At 45.1% G+C, this 23761-nt stretch overlaps 1 protein-coding gene across 1 annotated transcript in view; it reads right to left on the reverse strand.

Moving 5' to 3' along the window:
- Positions 1 to 23761, reverse strand: part of strbp (spermatid perinuclear RNA binding protein) — a 66631-nt gene that overhangs the window by 33560 nt on the left and 9310 nt on the right. The window contains exon 2 of the mRNA XM_070850379.1: positions 9639 to 9729. The gene's annotated coding sequence lies outside the window, so the exon portion shown is untranslated. The remainder of the gene's footprint in view (positions 1 to 9638; positions 9730 to 23761) is intronic.

A 23761-nucleotide genomic window follows, 5' to 3' on the forward strand; every position in this document is an offset into this window, starting at 1 on the left:
AGACAGGTAGGGACACAGACAGGTAGGGACAGAGACAGGTAGGGACACAGACAGCTATGATCACAGGCGACAGTAAAGCAGAGTGCAGTCTCTGATCGATCTTATTGAAAATATAAAGATGTGAATTCTAATGAGAATAAATATTCTCTACTAACTCGTCCACTATATTTCCACATGTATTTTCCTCGTGAACTTTCATCTCTTCTCCAAACATTTCTTCATCTGTCTGTTCCCTTATTTCCCCCCCTCCTATTTCCATCCCTTTTAGTGCTGCCAGCAGAGCAGTCATGCTTGTATTTCCAGTACAGCAGACTTAAAAAGACTAATCTGAAAACAGACCGTCTAAAGTAGAAGCAGCAATAATTTGAGTGCAATCTGGGATGACTGAAGCAGGACTGAGGGTCTTTCTTCGCAGCCACAGGAGTGACTGTGTGCTAAATGGCCCACAGTTTAGCCCGCAGTCACTACGTGTGACCTTTGACTTTTAAAACCCGTAAAAAAGTTGCTGCCGTTTGCAGACAGAGAGCTGCAAAGACTACTGGAACTAACTTCATCACATTATAACAACTACTGCTCTACAGCACACTACAAACATACCAACCAAACAATACCTGAACATTGGGACTGAGCACCGATGTTACTCAGTGACACCAAACAGTCCACTTATACATCTTTTCCTTTCATAAAATAAATAGTGATTTCTGTCTGTCTTTCTTTTATACATTCACATACGTTTCTAGAGTTAAGGAGGTATTTTTCTAGAGTTAAGGAGGTATTTCCTCTGCACATGAGGAGACATGTGAAGAACAAAAAAACACAGTAAACCAGGGTATGAAAATGGCCAAAATATCAGGAGCTGGATGTGTTTAGAGTAATTAAAGTCTGACATTAGGACAAGCTGAGACAAACAGAGGAAGAGAGACACTTTGCAGTGAAGCCTCTTGATCGGACCGTCCTTATGGTTTAAGGAGTGTTAAGCACTGTTGGTGCTGAGACCATTTATCCAGATCTGAAGAAGATGAGGAGGAAGGTTCAGTGGTCCTGCTGTGGAGGCTGCACGCCCTGAGAGCCTGTGTTTCACTGCCTTTGCTGTGCGTCACCGTGCAGCCTCACCGGCTCACAGGGGAAACTCAGCCTGCTCTCGCCTCCCGGAAGTTATCAACCAGTCATCAAACTATGGGAGGAACGCCTGGCAGAGACAGTCCAGCCACCACCAACACTAAACAGCACAGAGGCTGAAGAATGTCTGAAGAAAAGAAGCTGTGCAGGTCGTCCTGGCCACTAAACCGATCACTGAAGTCGATGGAAACAAACCAATCCCTGTGAGCAAAGACGTACAAGACATATTCTGAAATAAAATCAGGAAGCTGGTTCAGCCCTCTGAAGTTCAGGAGGCAGGAAGACAGAAGAGAACGTCTTCAGGTGCAATAACATAACAAAGATACAGGACTGCTCAAAGGTCTCAGACGTGATGAGGAGGAAGTGACATCCAGCTGCATTATGTCTCATTAATTCAGGACTATGCAGCAGGCTCAACGCATGCTGGCAGCACATGAGAGGGGACGGTGTCAGGTATGTGCTGCATGTGCATGCTGGTGCGTTGTTGTCTTTCCTCATTTCCTGTTACTTCTTGGTTCTGCACAGTACAGTGAACACGCTACGTGGCAGTAATGTTCCTCTGTCGCTACTTTTGCTTTCTTTCTCCGTGCTTCCATCTCTGGTCTGTTCCTCCCTCACAGATTCATGGGTTTTGTTCCCTCTGTCCACTCCTCCGCTACTGTTGAGCTCTTGGCACAGAGTCATTAACAGGTGTGACAACTGGCATAACAAGTGCAACCTGAACACACCATCAGGGATTGGCCCATTAAAACGTTACACAGCGACTTAAACCCACGGCTCTGGACTGCAGAGAGCCCTGCAGACATTTAACTGAAGCCGTTTCACAACCAGTCCGGGAGATTTATTGATGAAGTACATTATTTTCAGAATACACCTGCTTCACAAGTCTCTCACCCACAAACCACGTCCTTCTCCTCCTGACGTCCTTCCTCACTGATTTCCCCACTGAACTTCTGCACCTGGTCTGTTCCACTTTACCTCTCTCACTTCTCTCTTTTGTTTCTCTGTTTTCTGTTTTATTAACTCCATCAGTCTTTCTGGCATCACATTTGATTTCCTCAATCACATTCAATTTCTTTGTCATCCTCTTTTGTTTCTGTGACTTTTGTGCTTGATAGAAGACTTTCAGTTTTTTAATCTAGTTAAAGAACATCCAGCTGATTCTGCTAAAACAGCTTTCTTATCACATGACCACATTATATTTATGCTGTTTTTCTACCTTTCTGCTCGTGTTTGCTTGTCTACCAGTTATTATCCACCATTTTAAATCGGCTGTATTAACTAACTATTAAAACGTGTTGATCCACGTCAATGTTTTATTTATCAAAGAAAAAAGATGTGATGAGTAAAACACTCCTGACACAGTGACAGGGTACAACAGTCCAGGCCATTACCTTTAATTACCCCTGTGCTTCTTTGGAGAGCCTCCAATCAAAAAGAGCACCTGACGAATGCAGGTGCTCTTTGAAACGAGCGTAGACAGACGAGGAGAAGTCACCACGCTTTGGTTTATTGATTAAAATTAGTATTTGAATCCATATTAGCAGCAGGACAAAGTTAGGTCAAGTGTTGTTGAACCCTGTCACTGATTCCTGTGATCTTCTCTGTGATCCAGGCCTGTGCTTCCCTGTGATCTCTCTCTGAGGCCACTCTGGATCCACAGTGACACACTCTGTTACCCTGCATGTGTTGTAACTACCACTCTGTGGGTCCAGGTGCAGGCCGGAGGAGGTCAGAGCAGAGTATTGATGAGGCGGCAGGAAGCTGAGAAAACGCTGATGTTGCTTCTGGGAGGGAAATGGATAACATTGACAGACAGAGTAACTCCCCTCGGTCGATTATTAAAATGGAGAGAAGCTCTGTGTGTGTGTGTGTGTGTGTGTGTGTGTGTGTGTGTGTGTGTGTGTGCACTTCCTGCTGACGGTGGGTCCGACCGGAGAGACCTGGGGTCACACACTAACAAGGATAAATGTCTATCTATCTATCTTCACAATGCGATTTGAATTTTCACTCTATGCTCACGATTCGATTACATTTTTGGTTTAAACATATTTTTTCAGCACTGACGGCTGAACCATCACCTTGATTTGTAAATATCAACCAGGTTTAGTATTTCCAGTCAGTCCCTATATACTAAGGGAGCCGGGCGGTTGGCTGCTGGATTTACGGAGCGAAGGATGAAGATGTCGGAGGGTAAAACTGTAAACAACACACTTTTTGGCTTGTTGTCAGGGGTAGACATCCCTCCATCTGACCAGAGGAGTGGAAGCTGCACAGCCATTGGCCCATATCGGAGTCACGTTGTCCCTCTGTCATCAGCTGACGAGCTACGCTGTGGCTGAACCATGTTCTTTAGACTCGCTCAAGCGAACGTGGATGGAGAGGGAAAAAAGGTAGAAATGCTGATCCTGCTCTTGCTTTTTCAATGATCAAAATCAAAAGCTCATGTCTAAAATTAGCGTAGCATTAGTCATCTCAGGGCCACCTGTCCACTCCATGGGTTACCTTACTTTTAACTGAAAACACACACACACACACACACACACACACACACACACAGTTGTGCACAGTCCTGTGTGTGTGTGGGGAATAAATAGACTATCTCCATGCCAGAACTGAAGCGTGCTACAACTGTGTGTGTGTGTGTTCTTCTTGTTCTTGTTCTGGCTACATAGTGAGGACCAGAAGGTGCATTTTACCAGCAAAGTGAGGACATTTTTGGGAAGTGAGGACACTTTGGACGGTCCTCACAACTTCTAGGGGCTGTTTTAAGGTTCAGGTTAGAATGAGGTTAAGGGTGTGTGTTGGGGTCAAGGTTAGGCATTTAGTTGGGATGGTTAAAGTTAGGGTAAAGGGCCGGGCAAGGCATTAGGTCAATGACGGTCCTCACAAACACAGAAGATAAGTGTGTGTGTGTGTGTGTGTGTGCTGGTAGGCTCCTGCTGTGCTGATTTCAGCAGGAACAGATGGTCCTGCCAGAGCTCTGCCGAAGCTCCACAGTCCATAGTCTGTGAGGAGACTTGTGAATGTGCGTACAGTGTGTGTGTGTATATATATATATGTGTGTGTGTGTCCTGCTGATTTCCTGCTCATAATTTTCCACCAGTCATCTATGTGGTGCTGTACCTATTTTACATACTACGTCAGAGCCACACAGCAGCGGTGACACTGGCGCTGCAGTGTGAGTGCTATCCTGGTGGTCTTTGACCTACTTGACTGTTCCATTGACACTTAGCAGCTTAATCCTGCTTGAAAGGCTCTTCACTGCTAAGCTCATGTTTGCCAACACACAAAGCTGTCACACTCCACCCTTCAGCGTGCGTGTGTGTGTGTCCATGCAGGTTCGTGCATACGTAACCAGGTATAAACACATATTTACATAAATGCCAGCTGTTAAATCAAAGTAAAAAAGGAGTGTGAGTTTCTACTGACACACACTGAGATGATGTAATTATGAGTAAACGCACCCAAAAACCCAAATAAATAAAGAGCAAACAAGGAGAGTTACCAACACAAAGTGGCCCAGATGAGCAACTTATTGAATTATCGCCTCATTAATAGATTTTGAAACGCTGCATCATTAACATTCATGTTGGCACAATTGCTGAACACATCACTTAGCGTAAAACCCTCCCCGTTTTTATTACGTATACCGAACTTTATGTTATGTGTGTGAGCGCATGAGGACAGCGAGGGATGTCCAGATGTGGACTAATTCCCTAATGGGCTTCTACCACACACACACACACACACACACACACACACACACACACACACACACACACACACACACACTAGTACTGCTTGGTCTCCCAGTGGTGTGTCCATTCTCTGTTTATCTCTCTCTGTCCATTTTCATTAATAAAAGCAGTGGTGCGGTGGGAGGGCGGCAGATGAGCAGATTAGTGGGGTGTGTTACGAAAGCTTTGAAGGATCCAGGATTTTTAAGAAATTAATTTCACAACATGGACTCTGAAACATTTTGGGGCTGTAATAAAAACAGAGAAGCTTTGAGTCCTGTCACTTTGTCTCCTCCTGTTTGTTGGCGTTTTACTCTTAAGAGAGAGAATCTCTCCACCTTCAGCTGAAATGGCTGAATTCATGACTTTGCCAACTATTGATCTCAGGCGATATTTAGCAGAGAACAGTTGGTTTTCTGCACTCAGATATTATTTCAAACAGCTCGCTGCTGATACAATGACAGTGTCATGAATTCCCAACAAATGCAGCAGTGCTGATCGTGCATTCTGATTCGCAGACAGACAAAGCAAACATGCCTCCGTCTGATAGGGGGGTGTATAAAATGTGTGCTACATTAGGCAGCTTCATTTCACCCCCCCTGCCCCCCCAACCGCCCTCCTGTTTTGGCCGGAGCTGATCACTGACTCCATTCATTCCAGGTCAATTTGGGCAGTGTGCTCGATATGGTCGTTTCATTACACACTTCCTTCCTGTCTGCCTCCCCGACTCAGGGGTGAGGAGGGGGAGAGCGAGAGGGAGGGAGGGAGGGAGGAAGGAAGGAACGGGAGGAGAGAGAGAGAGAGAGAGCGAGAGGGAGGAAGAAGGGGAGGAGAGGGTAGAAATGAAGAGGATGAGGGAGATAGAAAAGGTTTTCAGTATGTGGGGGAGATAAGGGGAATATGATGGGGGTGAGGGATGAGGAGGAGAGGAGTCAGGATGACACACGGGAGAGAGAGAGATGGTGAAAAGGGCTGAATGACAGGATGTGACCGATACAGAAAACAATAACGTGTAATGGATGGTCATGAGGTACGACATGCAAGGCTGAAGGAAAGGACAGAGGGAAACTGAGACGGATAAAGGGAGAGATAGGTGGAGACGGGAAGGAAGGGAGGAAGGGGGATGAAAAAGGGAGAGGGCGTGAAAGAATAGAAAGAAGGGACGCAGAGAGGTGAAGAGAGAATATAAAAGCCTGAGAAGCCGTGGCTAACACGATTCATTTTCTGTTTTTCACACTGTTTTAGCAAAATGTCTCATAGAAATACCAAAACAAACGTTAGCTGCCCACAGACACGACTCTCACCGACAACTTATGCATATTTATAGTGGCTCTGCACGTTTAAATTAAAACCACTGATTAAAGGATAATTCCACTTATTTCAAATATTTGAAGGTCCAATTACAAGAGAAATTCAGTGAAACTGATCAGATAGACAAGGAACAGGTAAAAGAGGAAGCACATGAACGCCTCACAGGGACCCACAAACATCATTCAGCCTCCTCACATCCTCCTTTTTCCTCCATCAGGATGTTTTCAGTGAGCGTTTAACGCTCAACTGTAAGAATCACTAACAAGCAAGACGGAAAGAAGAAAGAAATCTCTGTCCAGTGTTTTAACAGTCGGCTCTTGTATTTTCTAACCGTGGACTCAAAGCAAAACAGCATTGTGACTCACAAACTGCATCTCCTCTGCTTTTAGATTCTGGCAGTGTGTGTGTGTGTGTGAGTGAGTGTGTGTGTGTGAGGAAAGCATTAGATTGCAACACGGCATGAGACAAAGGAGGGAAAGGAGAGTGAGAACGAGATTCAGCCTCAACTTTTCCCCTTGGGATTGGTCGCCATGGCTACGGAAGCATTTTCAGTTGAACGTGGGACAAACGTAAAGGGAGAGAGAGATAACATGGCGGCACTGAGATACTGTGCTGAACTGTTAAAACGGCTCACAGTGATAGGTGAAGGTAGAAATTATTGCAACAACTACTGAAGATAAGAGCGTAGCGCCGGTGTGTCAGCGTGTTACATAACCTCAGCCTCAGCTAACCAACAGCAACACATCTGCCATACGAAGCATGCAGCTATGGAGCCGAAGGACACTTGATCTCAGGAAACACGTACGGCGGCAGGAAAAAGCAGCGACCCAATACGCCCTCTATGAACTCCAATGGAAAAGAGAGACCAATGAGAACAAACTGCATCAAGAGACTATCACATCTCATCTTACAACCAGACAATCAGACTCCATCTATATTTCAGAAGCTACGGAAAACTGTGACAATGGGCTGTCATGATCCAAGATTAGTGGAGGGCACCTTTAATGAGGTGGAGGGCACGAAGGGATCGTGTTTCCGTGCTGCCGGGCGAGCTGAGGTGTCACCTGAGGGCAATTTGTCTGAATTCGGTAACAAACCTTGAGGAAGAGTAATTGAACTTGTGCACTAGAGCTGCAAGGATTAATCAATTAGTTGTCAACTATCAAATTAATCGGCTGCTATTTCGATAACCTGTTACTCAGTGTGAGTCTTTTCTGATTCCATCGTGAATATTTCTGTTTTCTGTGACAGCGAACAAGACGTTTGAGGACGTCACCCTGAGCTTTAAGGAAACAGAATAAGAATATAAGCCACAGATTAATCAATAATGAAAATAATGATTAATTGCACATCTATTGTGCATTAAGAGCTATTTTCTTAAATCATGTAACCAAGAGGATTTAACTGAATTCAACAGAAACTTTGAATAACGGGTCACTTTAATGGTTCACAGCAGCCAAATGCATTAAAAAAAGAGAACTATCTATTGACTAATCAATAACTACATGACTCCCGTTCGCCTCCTATCGAACAGCTGATTAGGGGTGTGGCATGACTGAGGTATTTTGCTTGTATCAGCAGATTCTTGATTCTTTTTTTTGTATGTTTCTGGAAACAGTAAGTGGGCAGAATTGTGCTCAACACAGTAAAACGACCGTCTCAATTTTTCTCTGCAATAGGTTTGTCAATATTTGCATAAAGTACAGCCAATGTTGCTGGTGATGAATTATTCATGGAGACTAAAGGAAAGAGGCTTGTAAGGGCTGGTTCTGCTTGACAATATTGCAACCGACCTACCAAACGTGTGTGTGTGTGTGTGTGTGTGTGTTCGGGGGTTGAGTGAGTGTGTGAGCAGGAGAGAGAGAGAGAGAGAGAGAGAGAGAGAGAGAGAGAGAGAGAGAGAGAAAGAGAGAGAGAGAGAGAGAGAGAGAGAGAAAGAGAGTGATGCGCTCTGCTGCGCTCACCGGCAAAGTCACTGCTTTCTCAAGGACACTGCGGCTAAGGGGCAAGAAAGAGAGAAGGAATGACAGACAGACAGGAAGAACGAGGCAGAGAGAAATAAAGATGTTTAGCGATCTGGAGGGCCGAGTGGGATAAAGAGATGAGCAGAGAAACGAGGAGACAATGAGAGTGGAGGAGGCAGCAGAGGAGAAAAGTAAAAAATATATATATATTTTATCTCCAGCACCTGAAGTAAGAAGTTTGTGTCATTACCCTGAGCACAAGGTGGGGCTGCACTAACACTGTTCTCTTTAGCGATATAACTGTTGATTATTTTCTCCATTAAGTGATTATTATTATTTGAGTGTGATTTGTGTCTAAAAGGCCAAGCTGACGTCCTCCAGTGTCTCCTTTTGTCCACAACCCACAGATATTCACTTTACTGTCCCAGAGGAGGAAAGAAACCAGAAAACATTCACATTTAGAGAATTTGAACACGTTTTCTTATTAAAAAAGGACAGAAAACCACTGATGGAGAATAGTTTCTGATAAATCTGAGAGCTCTAGTATTGATCCTTCTGTTTTACTGCTTGCAAACAAAACAAGTTAAAAACTTGTGAAAGATGCCCATCAGAGCTTCTGCAGCTTCTGTGTGGTTTTTCAGCTTGAAGAATGATTTTAATGATTAATATTCCCCTGATGTTTGTATGGATCCACTGTGATTAGTCGACGGATGCTTTCAGCCGCTCTGATGCCGACTTCACCGACTCAACGCCCACAGGCCGAGTGAGCAGCAGCAGCAGCACACGCTGCAGATAAGTTATGCTCACTGTGGAGCGGCTTCTTCTGCCAACGATCCACTAAAACCTCTACAGCAATCAATTATTTACACATAAACACACAGACACAGACCCCAAAACACTCCCACTGAGATGATAGTGGGGAAGGCTGCTGGAGGAATTGCATAAAATCTACTTTACATACGTAAGTAGGCAGTTTAGCGAAGCAGTGGGTGAACTCTGGAAACCACCAGGATCACAGCTCCTGAACCAACTGTGATCAAATCCTGGGTCTGACCTGGAAGCCTCCCTCGCTGTACTTCCACAGTCCTAATCACATCTGTGTGTCGGTGGGCAGAGTACAGCAGGACGGCATGAAGCAGACTGAGAGACACGTGCTGTAAGTGTGGAAGCGACTCTCAGGACTCGACTCCTCTCCCGTCAGTCCCTCTCCAAGGTGTTGGACAGAAATGTAGCACAAAGTGGAGGAGAGTTCCTGAGAGTGCAGAGTGAGAAGCTTTGGCTTCTCATGAATGTAATAATCCGGACTTTTTCCACACAAACTGATAACTGAAAACACACACACACACAGTCATCTTGGGCTCAGCAGGGGTGTGAGCTGCAGGGCTTCTCTTGTATTTTCCTGGCTGATTGGGCGGCTCTGGAAACAATGAGCCTCCAATCCTGCAGCGGCCCTTCATGTGCAGACGGCAGGATGCAGAGACACACAGTCAGACGGATCACTCACCTCCCTCTGCCCTCCTGTCTGTTTATCCGCCCACTTCTTCCTCCGTGTGTCTGTCTGGAGTCAGGATGTCAGCGCTGCCAGGGGTCAGTACCTGAGAAGACAAGGGGTCAGAGGTCAGCAAACACCAGCACGGCACCACTTAAGGATCATGTTCAGCTTGACTTAAGTCACACGCTGACTAGCTGATATCACCGGGGGAGGAAAGAAAATGAGGCGTAAAGAAAGATATCTTTGTGGACTTGGAGAACAGTAATGGAAGAATAGTGCATTTCCTTGCACGCACGCACGCACACACACACACACACACACACACACACACACACTCCTCTGCCACCTATTAGAGAACAGTGAAAGATGAGAGGCTGACGACTAAAACCTCCATTAGTCACTCTGGTGAGTTTGTCTCTAATCTCTGCACAATAAGAGTCATCATTTTGAAATGAAGTGTGACTGATTCACTTATGTGCACAGCAGATCCTTATTAGTTTCTGTTCTCCTTCCTGAAAACATCCCCAGGAAGGGGCAGTGGAGAGGAGGCACAGGTAGAGAGGAGGAAGAAGAAGAGAAGAGATGGAAGCAGGGACAGAAAGAAGAACATAAATACATGCACACATCTTCAGCTCCATTCCTACATGTGCGTCTGCTTTCCAGCAGAACTCACAGAATGAAGCAGAGAGCTCTGCATCACAGAGTTTCTGGAATTTATTCCTGTGTGACTCGTTTGACTTTGAGAAAAGCTGCCTGTTAGCCTGTTCTCCCAGCGTCGGCTCCTGCTCTGCACTGCTGACCCACTCTTCTTCTGTCACGTTCCCGGCGTGGCAGGAAAGTTGCTTACTTATTATATTATATATATTATATACTACTCATTATGATGGAGGCCTGATGCACAACCACGAGCATCTGTAGCTTTTCACCTTCTAATAGCCTCAATAAACCGATTTACCGACAGAAAAGGTGTTTACAGCAAAAGCCGCAATTCAAATGTAGGTTTCAAACACATCTTCAAGTTAAAACCTGCTTCGACGACACAAAGCCACAGGAGCATCAGCTTTGTTAACACAACATCAGGACACGGCTGCTCCCTCTCCTCAAAGCTCTGTTTTATCTGTTTTCACTTCCTTCGCATGAGTGTAATTAGTTTGTGGTTTTTAGGTAGAACATTGTGTTCTCTCTCTTTTATTAGCTAAAACATCTTCAGGCACCTGGTGAACCAGCTGGAGTCATTAAATAATCTTGTTGGGTTTAATTTGTACGATTGTAAATCAGGAAGAACTGGACTAACGGGAAATATCAAACTATCGCCTTCGCTGTGATTAACAGCATAAAATACAGCCTTCTGAGACACAACGCTGTCACACGTCTCTCCTCGTGTGTGACGGCGACGATCCTGACAAACACGAGACGCAGTGACGGAGCCAACAAATTCAAAGCAGAGAAAATCTGCTGTGTGTTTGGAGGCCTGAACAATAGAGCATAACTGAGGAGGGTGTTGGTTGGTCTGATGGAGGTCATGACAAACTGGTTCAACACACACACACACACACACCTCCTGCAGAACTGAACATTATGAACAAACCTCGGTGGTTCAGTATATACATTACATCAGTACATCAACACCACATCAAGATTAAATAAATCTAAACACTTTTTATTTATTTTCATGCATCTGTATTCAGATTTCCTGTCACTGACACATCCCATCTCATCACATCTTTATTCTGTACGCTTTGTTTGGAACAAGAAGACGGGCTGAGCATAAAATACGTACAAGATGTTTCATCGTATTTTTATTGAAGAGCTGCTGCTGGTATTTGAAAGCTTATATAAATGAATAACAGGACATGTAGCCTGTGTTTTCCTTCAGTGCAGCAGACAAACCAACACGAACCAGGAACCACAAAAGGATCATTACAGGTGAATGAAAAAGAGCAGGTGCAAAGTCAGCGTTTCAAGCAGGAGAGTGATCATTAACGCTGGTCAGCTGTGGTCACTCCACTGTGATACTGACTAAAATTCCAGGCTGTACGTCACATTCAATCTGAAATATGAGTCTGATGACAGAGAAAATGCTGCTGTATGAAGCCTCTGTGAGCTGACAGCCGCTAACATTACATCTACATCGAGTTATTTATCAGAGAAAAGCTGACAGACGTGTGTTGGGGGGAAACTATGGCCTGTAGATTAGGTTTGTAAATCAGTTTTCACACCTCCAACAGGCACGGTCAATCTGTTTAAAGACAGAGAATATTAAAAAAACCTTCATATCCCTCGTGGCAGCGCTGGTTTGACGGGGACACGCTGTCAGACTGAAGCCTCCAGTGACTGACACGTGTTCTCAATAGAGTGCTCATGAGGAAGAGAAACAAAGCTTCAGCCGACAGCATCTTTTAATTTGCCATTCCTTCACATCTCATTTACAAACCATTACTGATGCTGAGAAATAAGAAGCTCGGTGTCAAACTGAGGAGCGACGGAGCATAAACACAGACATCATCTCAGGCGACGGTGGGAGGCTGAAGGGCCCGACTCAAAGCAGGAAACACAACCTGGGAGACATTAAGCTGGTTAGCGATTGTCACCGATTGTCATTCTTTTAGACCAAAGCAGCTGGAAGGAACATAACAAAGCACACACACACACACACACACACACACACACACACACACACACACACACACACACACACACACACACACACACACACACACACACACACACACACACACACACACACACACACACACACACACACACACACACACACACACACACACAGGACACCTACAGGCTTACACGCCCCCATAAAACACAGAGAAATGGCCGCCTGTCCAGTCAGTCTGTCTGCGCTCTTGTCTCTGTACATGTTCCAGGGTCACGGCTGTGCTCTCTGCTCCATAAACTGCCTGAACCCCCCCCCCCCATTAAATATGACAACAGCAACACTCTCAGCTCTCCAGCACCGAGCTGAATGATGTGCAAAGACTAAACACAGGAGGAGCTTTAAAGCAAACAGGACACTGAATGACTGGACATTTGCTTAGCTTTAAAAAATGTTTCACGCTACTCAAATCACCAAAGTCACCACTTTTTCTTCGGTTCTGCTGAGCTGCACAGATCTGTTGTTGTCTAAACATCATTTTGAATGAAGCTGCAGTCCTGTCAGAGGTTTCTCAGGAGTCCTGCGCTGCCTCAGTGTGTCTCATCTAGTTTTAATCTGCTCTTAATTCAACAACACACGGAGGAGATTCTACTTTGTGTCGTTTCGTGTGCTGCTTATTATTTTATTTTGAAATGCTGCTTTAATCTGAATCAGATTCTGATTCATTTATTAATGCTGCAGTGAGTTATTCTGATTTCCTTGAGCTTTGAGCCTAAGTGAGATTGACGCGTCATGGGGGGAACAACAGTCGATCTGCCAGCAACAACATAATAGAGCGTTCAATTTCATTCTAAATTTGTTTTGCTATTCAATTTGTGAAATAAAATGAAAATCACAATCCCTTTTTAATATTCATACACTCTAATAGTAATTATGATGTGAGAGAGTATCCCTAACCTCATTCTCAATTTAAAAATATTACATGTAATCCTAATCCAGATAATCTCCGTTATAAATTGTTTTCATTACAGTGATGCGCCTCAGTACACGCTTCCTATTTGCAAAAACATAAAGGACAATTTTCTGAATTAATTCAGGGATCAGTGCACGTATGCATGTGTGTGTGTGTGTGTGTGTGTGTGTGTGTGTGTGTGTGTGTGTGTGTGTGTGTGTGTGTGTGTGTGTGTGTGTGTGTGTGTGTGTTTTGTGCAGGTAACACGAGGAAAAAGACATAAAACAGCCACAATCACACAAAGAAGAGTAAAGACAGACTGCAGCGAACACACAACCACCTGCCAATGAGGAACAGAGCCCCCACTTAGCCTACACACACACACCTCAGTACTACACACACACACACACACACACACACACACACACACACAACACAGTCAGAGGAATTGGTTCTGTTTCTACGTTTCCTCAGTGTATCAGGAAGGCGGCTCCATACATCTCCCATGACTTGGCCTTGGCTCTGGATTTCCAATCAGCAAACAGCGAGAGGGTGAAGGGTGAAGGGACGGGCGGGGGCTGGATGGATGTGGCCGGGGGTTGGACAGGTGAAGACAATATAAATAGTGGAATGAATACGTGGATGGGAAGGACACGGGGGGATTAAGAGACGTTTGCATCTCCTCCACAACAAGCAGCGAGCGTGACAAGTGGAGACGCAGACAGAAACCAAAGCAGAGATAAAGAGGTAGAGCGAGAGGCCGGCAGGAGGAAGGTTGGAGGGATGAAGGGAAGTGGGGACGGAGTGAGAGGTACCAGGGAGTTTCCAGGTTAAGCCTGTTCTTCCTCATTCTTCTGGGTCAGGAGGCTTCGCTCTGCCTCCTTCCACTTAGCAGCAGAAGCAATTTAAGCTTCCACAGACGCAGCCGTGGCAGAGTAAATATACAGCTGACTGCATTTCTTTATTCCCAGGAGCAACTGTGGAGACGTTCAGAGAAATCAAATAACCTCCTCTTGTAAAAGAAATGATCCAGTGACCAATTCAACTGAGTCACAAATTTTGAGAATAAACTGCTTGTGTCTTGTTCTACACACACAACAAGAGTGACTCAGGTATTCTGCAGGTTTGATGCAAGAAACAATGTGAACTCCTTTGAATGCTGTTACACACACACACACACACACACACAACAGGAGAGACTCTGGTCTTATGTTGGATTTCAACTATAACGCCAAAATTCCCTGAAAGCCCGAAGCTCAATTAGAAAAGGAACGATTTCACTTTAGAGAGGAAGATGGTGTAATGCCTTTTCAGCACAGCATCTTTCCTCCATTGATCAAAGGGTCCCTCTCCCCTTTGTTCTGCAAAAAAGAAGAAAAAAAAAGCAGATAATGGCATCTGTACTATGCAGAACAGTGGAGCAGCAGCTTCAGGTGCACGGACAGCCATCCAGCTCTGTTACTGTTCCTCCTGCCTGGTGAGACCAGCTGACACACACACACACACACACACACATTCACTCATGGCTCCACACACACAGCGAGCCTCAGCCGCTGGTTGTGATCTGACATCTACAAAGACGCCTCTGTTTCAAACGTCACCAAAGACCCCCTCTGTGCTGTCCACTCAGCTGCAGCTAGCCGTGCTGGGTGTGGGGGGGGCGCACAGTGTGTCCAGGCCTGGGTCCCTAAAATCACTACTCACAAATCAGCCTACATTCAGCGCTGAGCGGGGCTTAACTGTTTAACACTAACCCATTCTGCAGCACACACACACACACACACACACACACACACACACACACACACACACACACACACACACACACACACACACACACACACAGAGGACCCTATAGAGCAAAGAGCCTTTAACACTAATGCAGCATTCGAGGCACACGGTAACTCAGACGTCCTGTTTGGAGCCGCCAATAAAAGCCGACACACACACACACACACACAAGGAAAGAACCTAGAAAACAGCCCTTTTGATTGTGTTCTCCTTTGAAAGTGTGTGTTTCATGCTCTGATGTTGCAGGATAAGTCAGTTTTAGCTGACAGCACGCTGTAGCACAGGGAGGCGGGATGCACTTTACCATTATTTTTCCAAGCTGAAACGATATCCGGCTCTGGTTGTTTTGTATCAGAGGAAACGACACGAATGAGAAGTCTTTTATGTAAAACTGTTAAGAATAAATAGTTGTTGTTTTTGATGAAGAAAAATTAATATGCAAACATTTTGATAAACGGACATTTTTTCTGCCACAAAATGCCAAACATTCATCTGTCAGCTCCTCATAATAAAGTGACCCTTGGCCTTTGAGAAACTGGTACATTCTCACCATGTTTTATCAACTTATTCATGGATTACTGAAGAAAACGACTGACGAGGATCGATAACTTAAATAACCAGCAGATGAATCAGTAATGAGAAGCGTAGATGGTTTAATTATTGCCATGCACATCCTTCATTATCGCCTCAAAGCATCATTTCAGGATCGCAGCGCTCTAAAAACGCATGTTGGCGTCTTGGCCAACGGTGAAGCAGCTGCGGTCAGTGTGGACTCTAGGCAGCTAATGTGAGCTTGTTAAAAGGTGTTTACAGTCTAGTTTATGGAATATTTTAATCACATCTTGTTGGTAAATCAGCCTGAAACAGATTGGGAGAGAGTTTTAAGTAGAGTAAATAGATGAATAAGTGAAAAGTGGGGGCTCTGCTCTAAAACACGTGCCTGTCTCTCAGTGAAACATCGGGCTTATATGGTCTATTTGATGTCACAGGCACCCTGCGGCTGCTTTGTATCTCCCCGGTGAAGTGTTTCATTTCATTCAATTAGGCATGCAAGTGTATGCAACCAATGGATGCAACTCAGTATTTTTCCAGGTTTATGGACCGTGCTGCAGAGAGTAAACGCTGCGCTCACCCAGATCTATCACATCAGCCTGACAGCTGACGGGGCGCTCAAACACAACATGAAAGAGGCAGACAGACAGGAGGAGGAATAAGGAAGACGAGTCCTGACTCCTTGTGTTTCTCTCTCCCACTCTGAGCACACACACCCCAAATGAGAGTGACTAAGTCTCGCCCTAGGCTTCATACAGAGGCTCTTAACAAATCCAAGCCTTGCCCAATCACTTCCCTTCTCTCTGGGTTGCCATAGCTACAGCCTGCCTCCTTGTCTGTACTTTGGGAAGGGTGAGACTTTACCACTGTGTGTGTGTGTGTGTGTGGTAACCCCACCAGATGGGGTCTTAACGCTTCCTTCCAGTCAACCTTACATTCATGGTGCTGCTGGTGGTCTGAGTGGGGAAGGTGTGAGATAGCAGAGAGGTGAGCGGGTGGTGCTGGTGGTGCTGGTGGTGCTGGTGCTGATGCTGGTGGTGGTGGTGGGGGGCTCTGTGAGAAGATAAGTGTGGCGTGGCGGATGTGACTGCTTGTGACCCCACACGTGTCGCCACCATTCAGCAGCGACGCCACGTCTGAAGAGCAAAGAGCTGACTTCTATTCCAGGGCAGAGCGCTCCGCCTCTGTTTAGTTAAAAAACAAGCTTCTGAGACTCAGAGGTAAAAGAATAATGTCTTCTCCTAATTGGTGCTGGAAGGAATAAATAATAAACACATATCGACAACAACTTCGATGGATTAATTGTCATCTATCAGGGCTTAGTAACATCTGTGTTAGTTCTGATACCTTATTTTGAGAGACAACATAAGCTCCACCAGAGCTTTAATTAAAATCGCCCAAAGTTTTGATTGAAATCAGGAACTGAGCAAACAAGATTATGAATCAGACCACAAATCTGATGCCAGCTTTCAGCCTCTTACAGTTCTTTTAGGTTTTGGTAGCTTTCCCTCCTCCCAATAATATAATAATATATATGTATTCTCTTTCTGATGTCATCTCATGCAGGACTACAGGAAACTGTGTGTGAATAATCCCTTCAGTAGCCTCTGTCTCTTGGAGTGTGTGTTTGCTGTGCATGGACGAGTCCCTTTATCATCAGACAACACGATGATCAGCCGAGATACACAGATTTATTGTTTACCGAACAAACTCTGTCAATCTGTGCAGGGACACGATGCAAAGATTTCAGAAAATTCATTACGACACTAAAACTCAGCGACAGAGCGCAGCATTGTTTGTTTGGGAGGTTACGACGAGTCAGCTGACATCGTGAGAAAACCAGTGTGTGTGTGTGTGTGTGTGTGTGTGACAGCACCCCAAGAGACTACCAGCACCTTCTCCTACTCTGTAAACAGGACAGAAAAGTCAAGACTGACAGAGATGAAACTGTGTGTGTGTGTGTGTGTGTGTGTGTGTGTGTGTGTCTTCAGATGTGTGCCTCCCAGTGCACTACACCAGATGTCACCTTGCAAGCACGCTACACAGGTGTGTGTGTGTGTGTTTGCTATCAGGTAGATGACAAAAATGATATAAACACTTGAGGATCAACATATCAGTAAAACTCCCACCATCTGCCCGCCAGCAGACAAATATAAACACAGTCTTCTCTCACTCTGCTGTTTCTTTATCTCCCTGCATCGCTCCACTTTTCTCTCTGTTCTCGCTCTCTGCAGTCCTGCCATCCATCATCATTAGGAGGCGAATAGATGACCTGTCTACACCTGCAACCACTCTCTGTCCCCTCACTCTCTGGGGGGGAGAGGAGAGGAGAGGAGAGGAGAGGAGAGGAGAGGAGAGGAGAGGAGAGGAGAGGAGAGAAAGTAAAATGCTGAGATCCAACAAAAGGAAAAAGATGCAGATACAATGAATAAAGCTGTGGCGTCTATTTGTTACAGCAAATGCAGCCAAGTTCCCTTTTCTGTTTCTAAATGATCTGTTTCTCTGCAACAGAAGATGGATTTTGTTATTAGTAGATGATGCTAACAATCTTTAAAGGGCTGACAACCATTAACAAACATATATAACGCCACTAATTATCACACTGGTGTCATGGGACAGTGACGAAATCCACTGAGAGCCACACAAATTAATTCTAGAGCAAGAAGCTCATTAAAGTGAGCGGTCCAAAAGAAAAGGGAAAAAAAAAAGGTGCACAATGGGGATTAATACACGACAATAAACAAAGGAGAGGCAGACTAGTGGGGGGGTGAAATGTCTGCTGATATTCTGCAGTAAGTGAAACACAAACATCTGAACTCATCTGACGCTCACTCCACCAAGAAAAGTCTTAACAGAATATTTAAAAACCTGTTATCGGTTCATTTGGATTTACTTTTGTTTATGTGCATAATTGTGTCTAATGTTTCTCCACTTATTGTGATAATTGAACCATCAAGCCGGCGTTTTGTAGCAAACAAAGCAGCGAGCTGATGAACCTTCATGTCCCTGAAGGAGGACAGAGGATCAAAGCCGAAGCAGACAAATATAGAAAAGGGAGAGAAAAGCGCAGCATGGTGGGAGAGGAGGGGATGGGAAGAGCTAAGATGGAGGAGGAAGAGGAAGAGGAGCGGAAGGAAGCGTGTGGACGAGGAGAGGACGAGCAGAGGACAAAGTATTGTCTCCTGTTAATATGTAAAAATAACTCTGCTGCTGCCTGGTGGAAGAGCTAACTGGGTCAGAGAATTCCCACAGAGGGAGAGGGGGAGTGAGGGGGGAGACAGAGAGAGAGAGAGAGAGAGAGGGAGAGAGAGAGAGGGGTGGTGGGAGCTGGAGTCAGTCTCTCTCTTCACCTTGGGCTCTTAAGGCTCTCTGTATGTTCCACGTATTGTTCCATCCCTCCATCCATCCCTCTAATAGTCTGTCCCACTCCTCCCACATCTTTTCACCTCCCCCTTTTCCTCTTCCGTCTCTCCCTCCTTTGTTTACACCCTCATCCGCTCCTTCCTCTGCCGATAAACGCCTCGACGTGATCGCAGATGCTCGCTAGCCTCCCTCACATTCTGCTCCAGAGCCCCCCCCCCCAGCCTCCTCCCCCCTTCACTCTCTCTGGAAATACACTTTTCCAACACATCCCACCGAAAGGCTGCACCAAACATCACCAGCTAATACATTAATGACCCAGCAGGTCAGAGAGGTGGCCCATGCTGACCTGATGATATTCTTCTATATGTGTGTATATGTGGTGCCTCAACATGTCATAATGTGATACTGACCTCTTTAAACACCACAATTCAATTTGGCTTTAACTCAGTTTAACTAATCTACAGCAACGTTGCTGTTAACTCACTGGTTTTTGGTCACACATTCGTTTGGTCTCTCCTCTTTCCTTCTGGGCTTCTTCATATTTCATCAGTTCTTATTATTCATCCTTTATCTTCATTCACATTTTCTTTGACTCTTTTGGTTCACACAGTTCAAACCCATGGAGCCTGTGCTCCTTCTGCCTCTCCCTGTCAGAGCTGAGCATCTATGTGGAGCACGCAGAGACAGATTAGCTAAATGTGGACAGAAAATCTTTAAACTTTTCCTAAAACTTGTCCTCTGGTCCTGCGGCCCAGCGGACCTGCTGGATCCTCTCTCAGCGTTGAGGATTATCTGTTTACATAACTGAACAAAACCATTTTAAATGTTGTCCAGTGTTCAGGTTATTTTTCCAGATGACAAAAACACTGAAGCTTTTTCACAGTTACCCTCTTCCACTTTTTTAATCTATGAAATTTGATGTCATGCACCAAATATCTCATGGTCTGCCGTGTTCCTGGGTTTTGACGGTTGCCCGGGCCAACACCACAGCTATAAGAGTAACCCATAAACCATACAGTGTGCGCTGGTCAGCAACTCTGAGCACTAATTAAATCTTTTATTGATGAAGAATGCGGTGAGCATACCAACTGTTTTGCAGCCGATTTATCAGGCTGCTCTACATACTGCACCGCTTGTTCTGTATGTTTGTGAGCCAGAGCCATACATCTAGAAGACAAATGAATATGGGGGCGCTCATGCACCGGGGGGATTTCCCACCTGTGTATGTTCGCTTGAACTCAAATAGTCAGGACAATGGCAGTAATGTGGAGAGGGTCTACTGCAGAAGATTTCAGATAAGGCTCAGCTCTTTGTTCCCTCTAGCTGCCATGTTTCTGCTCATTTATTATCTTTCTTGTTGGCTGTATGAATATGAATCCATGTTTGCAAGGGTCTGAACAGAACTAAATTTACTTGAAATGAGTCGAGAGCTTCAAATGATTAAGAGCCAAAGGCCTCGGTGGATTAACCTACAGGGCCGCTCTGAAATGGGCAGGGCTGCTTCTTGGCCGGCTGACTGGGGCAACAGAAATAGCCTGAGCTGACTACAGCATACGTAATGCACTGCAGCAGCAGCCCTGCATGGCTCCACGTGTTTGCATCTAAACCACCTGCCGTATTTGTGTTTGTGCAAAAGAGCAGTTTCATGTGTTTGTGTGCCGGAGTGCACATGTGATAGTGGGGCGGTTAAATGTGTGGAGGAGAAGCAGAAAAATAGAGGTGGAGTGGTTCACTGCAGTCTTTTACACCAAAGGCCCAAAGAGTGCATTCAGTCAGTCCTAGTGGACATAAAACATAATATTATCCCTGTCGTGGGGGGGCCTTTAGTCGGAGAAACACTGCACCACAGTGTTGCCACAGTAGATCTTTGACAGCACATAACTGCTGAGAAAAAGAACTGCAGAGCTTCTCTGAGCCGTCTTTGTGCTTTTGTGCACAAGTGGAAACTGTAGGCTGTGGAGTGTAAACGCTAAGCTCCACAACAATTAAGACCACAATTCACTTTAACGGCTTCATGAAATTATTTATTTATTCTATCTTTACATGTGTATTCTATCTCAAAGCATTTCACTGCACATTATACTGTGTTTAACTGTGTATGTGACAAATAAAGAATCTTGAATCTATTCAGAAAGCAGGAGGCAGTACCAGATTTAGCGTATACACTTCATTAACCAGCTATTTGAAACACATTTACAGTTGTTATTCAATAAAATGTTGAAGAATACAGCACTGGATACTTTCTCTGTTTAAAACAGCTCTCTATGCTGCCTTTTAACATATCAATAAGCTTCACCCCACTGAATAAAGGGTTAAAGTCCAGAAGCATTAAAACAATAAAGTCATTAAGTCAGTAGGTGGGAGGAGAGCAAACTGAAGATCCTCCTTCTTCACTGAGACTTTGCTCTTTAAGAAACATCTCGCTTCGATAATTCAACATGAATCAATGAAACCACAACTTAGCAAACAGGCACAAATCAGAGCAAAACCTCCACATGATCCACAGATAAAGTCTGAGGTCTGACTGCAGCTCCAGAGTGACAAAGTGTCATCCTGTCCTCTGTGATAACAGCCCCCCCCCCCACTCACTCACTCACAGTGCTGAAAAGGCCACATTCTCTGATATGAGACTCAGAGCGGCAGCACGCTGAACCTCACGAGGAAACAGGAACTGTGAATTTAGCGTGGATTTATGGTAACACTGACATTTATATATGCTGTGTAGAACAGATGCCAAACTATCTAACCTCAGTGTTCACACACACACACACACACACACACACACACAGACTGCTGCTGTGTGTGTTGTGTCTGTCTAAATTACACAAATTAGCAATAACTAATGCAAAGAATGTAAACAGCAAACAGGTTATTAACCTGCTGGCTGCTGTGTAACTGCAATCTGTAGAAGAAAATAAGCTCCTTCCCCAGAGTCCTCTGACCAGCCGCTGAATCTCCACAACAAATAACAATTTCAACAGTTTCACCCGCTGCTGCATGATTACTGAGGCTGCAGCCAATCACACCACGGACACAAGGATACAACAATACTGTAGCAATGAAATGAAAGCTGCAGCTCCTTTATGCCAAACACACGATGGTAATTTGTGTCCATTATTGTAAGTCACACAAAATATGTAACCTAAAAACCAGAGCAGAGGCTAATCCACTCGTGCTAAGCAGGCCTGACGGAGGAGACAGACTTCTGAAGGTGTGATGGCTGAAGGTAGGACCGTTCATTAAATAGAGAACAAGTAGGAGTTGTAATGATGAGGAATACTGCAGGGGGGCTATGTTACCTCACCATGAATACTGAACTAAAAACTATTCTTTTAAAACCATCGTCTCCTGTGGATCCTAACTGATCTGACTGTCCTGTGACCCTCTGCCAAAGCTCAGGGCTGGAAGCAGGATGCATATGAATAAAACAGTGATTACCAAATTTCATGAGCCCTGCTCCACAAAGAGGAGGACCCCCCCACCCCCCCGCTGCTACAGCCAAACATGCTCTGATCCCCGGTGCCAACAGAGCACCACCGCCCCCCCCGGCCCCCTCAAACGACCACATTGTGCTCCTCTGTAAGGAGTGCTTAACCTTAATTCTCTGACGCTGATGAAGACTGGGGGCTGCAGATCCTGGTCCTGAAAAAAAGATCTGCAGGAAGATGAGCGATATCTTCGCCGACAGGACGAACACAGCAAGCGCCTGCTAATTCAACATGTCTGAGCCGATCTCTTTTCTATTCACCTTTCATTTGATTTAAAAAGTAACTCGCCTCCAGAGTTTGCTGCTTGTTTGGGTCCATCCCTCACAGTTAGCACTAACACGCCTTCCTCAAGCAGACAGGCCTCGGCGGAGATGTTTCCCTCAGTGTGACGGGCACACAGCTCCACCGCTGAGGGAGAGCCGCTCAGACAACCCACTCTTGATATTTTACTTTTGCCGCGGTTGTACCCCGAATCTCTTTGTGGTCTACGTCTTCTTGTCATCATTAGGTGACCTACAGCATCGCAGACAGTGGTGCAGTCCAGCGGAAATAAACCCTTACTACAGCCTCCACCTGCATCACTGAACAGAGCTGGTTGGCATAAATATCTGTTTCTCTCTTCCTCCATCATGCTCATACAAGAGCATCATCTTCTTTAAGGAGAAGATAATCAGACGCTGAGTTTTTGCTGTAAACAGTTTTCCTCCTGAACCTGTTTTCCTTCCCAACAGTCTGTGAATTCAATCATAGCTCATTAAACAAAATGCTTTATTCAAAGTGGGTGCAGGTAAAACTGGAATGCCCACCAACCTGAACATCAATGCGAAAAACAGACCTGGCACGAGTCCAACACCGTGGACTTACATGACAGGAGGAAGTCCATGAAACAGCAGCTGTTACAACACCTGATTTATAAAAGAGTAGAGATGTTCCTCATATTAAGCAACTGCTGCAAAAGATAAGAGCTGCTCACTTCTCATAAAACTGAGAACTTCAGCATCACAGGGAGCAAACATCCCCAACTAAATATAATAAACAGCAAAGTTCTCCAGAGAACAACAGATCACATCATTTTGTCAAAAAGAGCAAACAGCAGCTGAGTTCCACACCTCACATTTCCTCTGGACCCACAGCAGCTCTAACAGCTGCAGGCGGCGAGCCTCAGCACCCGTTACTGCCCATTCTGATCAAATAGTCCACGTTACAAAACACACCAGCGCTCACAGTGGATCATTACATCACCGTCTCTCTAACAGGATGCCGGTGCTCAGAGGAAACCACATGGGGAAGATCATTTTCTCTGCTCTGGAACAAGTTCCCTGAGGTTCAGATGACAATGTTTTGTTGTAAATTCAGCTCAGTTTACGTTTTGACTTTA

Source organism: Pempheris klunzingeri, chromosome 19 (assembly GCF_042242105.1).
Source record: "Pempheris klunzingeri isolate RE-2024b chromosome 19, fPemKlu1.hap1, whole genome shotgun sequence".
Taxonomy (NCBI): Eukaryota; Metazoa; Chordata; class Actinopteri; order Acropomatiformes; family Pempheridae; genus Pempheris; species Pempheris klunzingeri.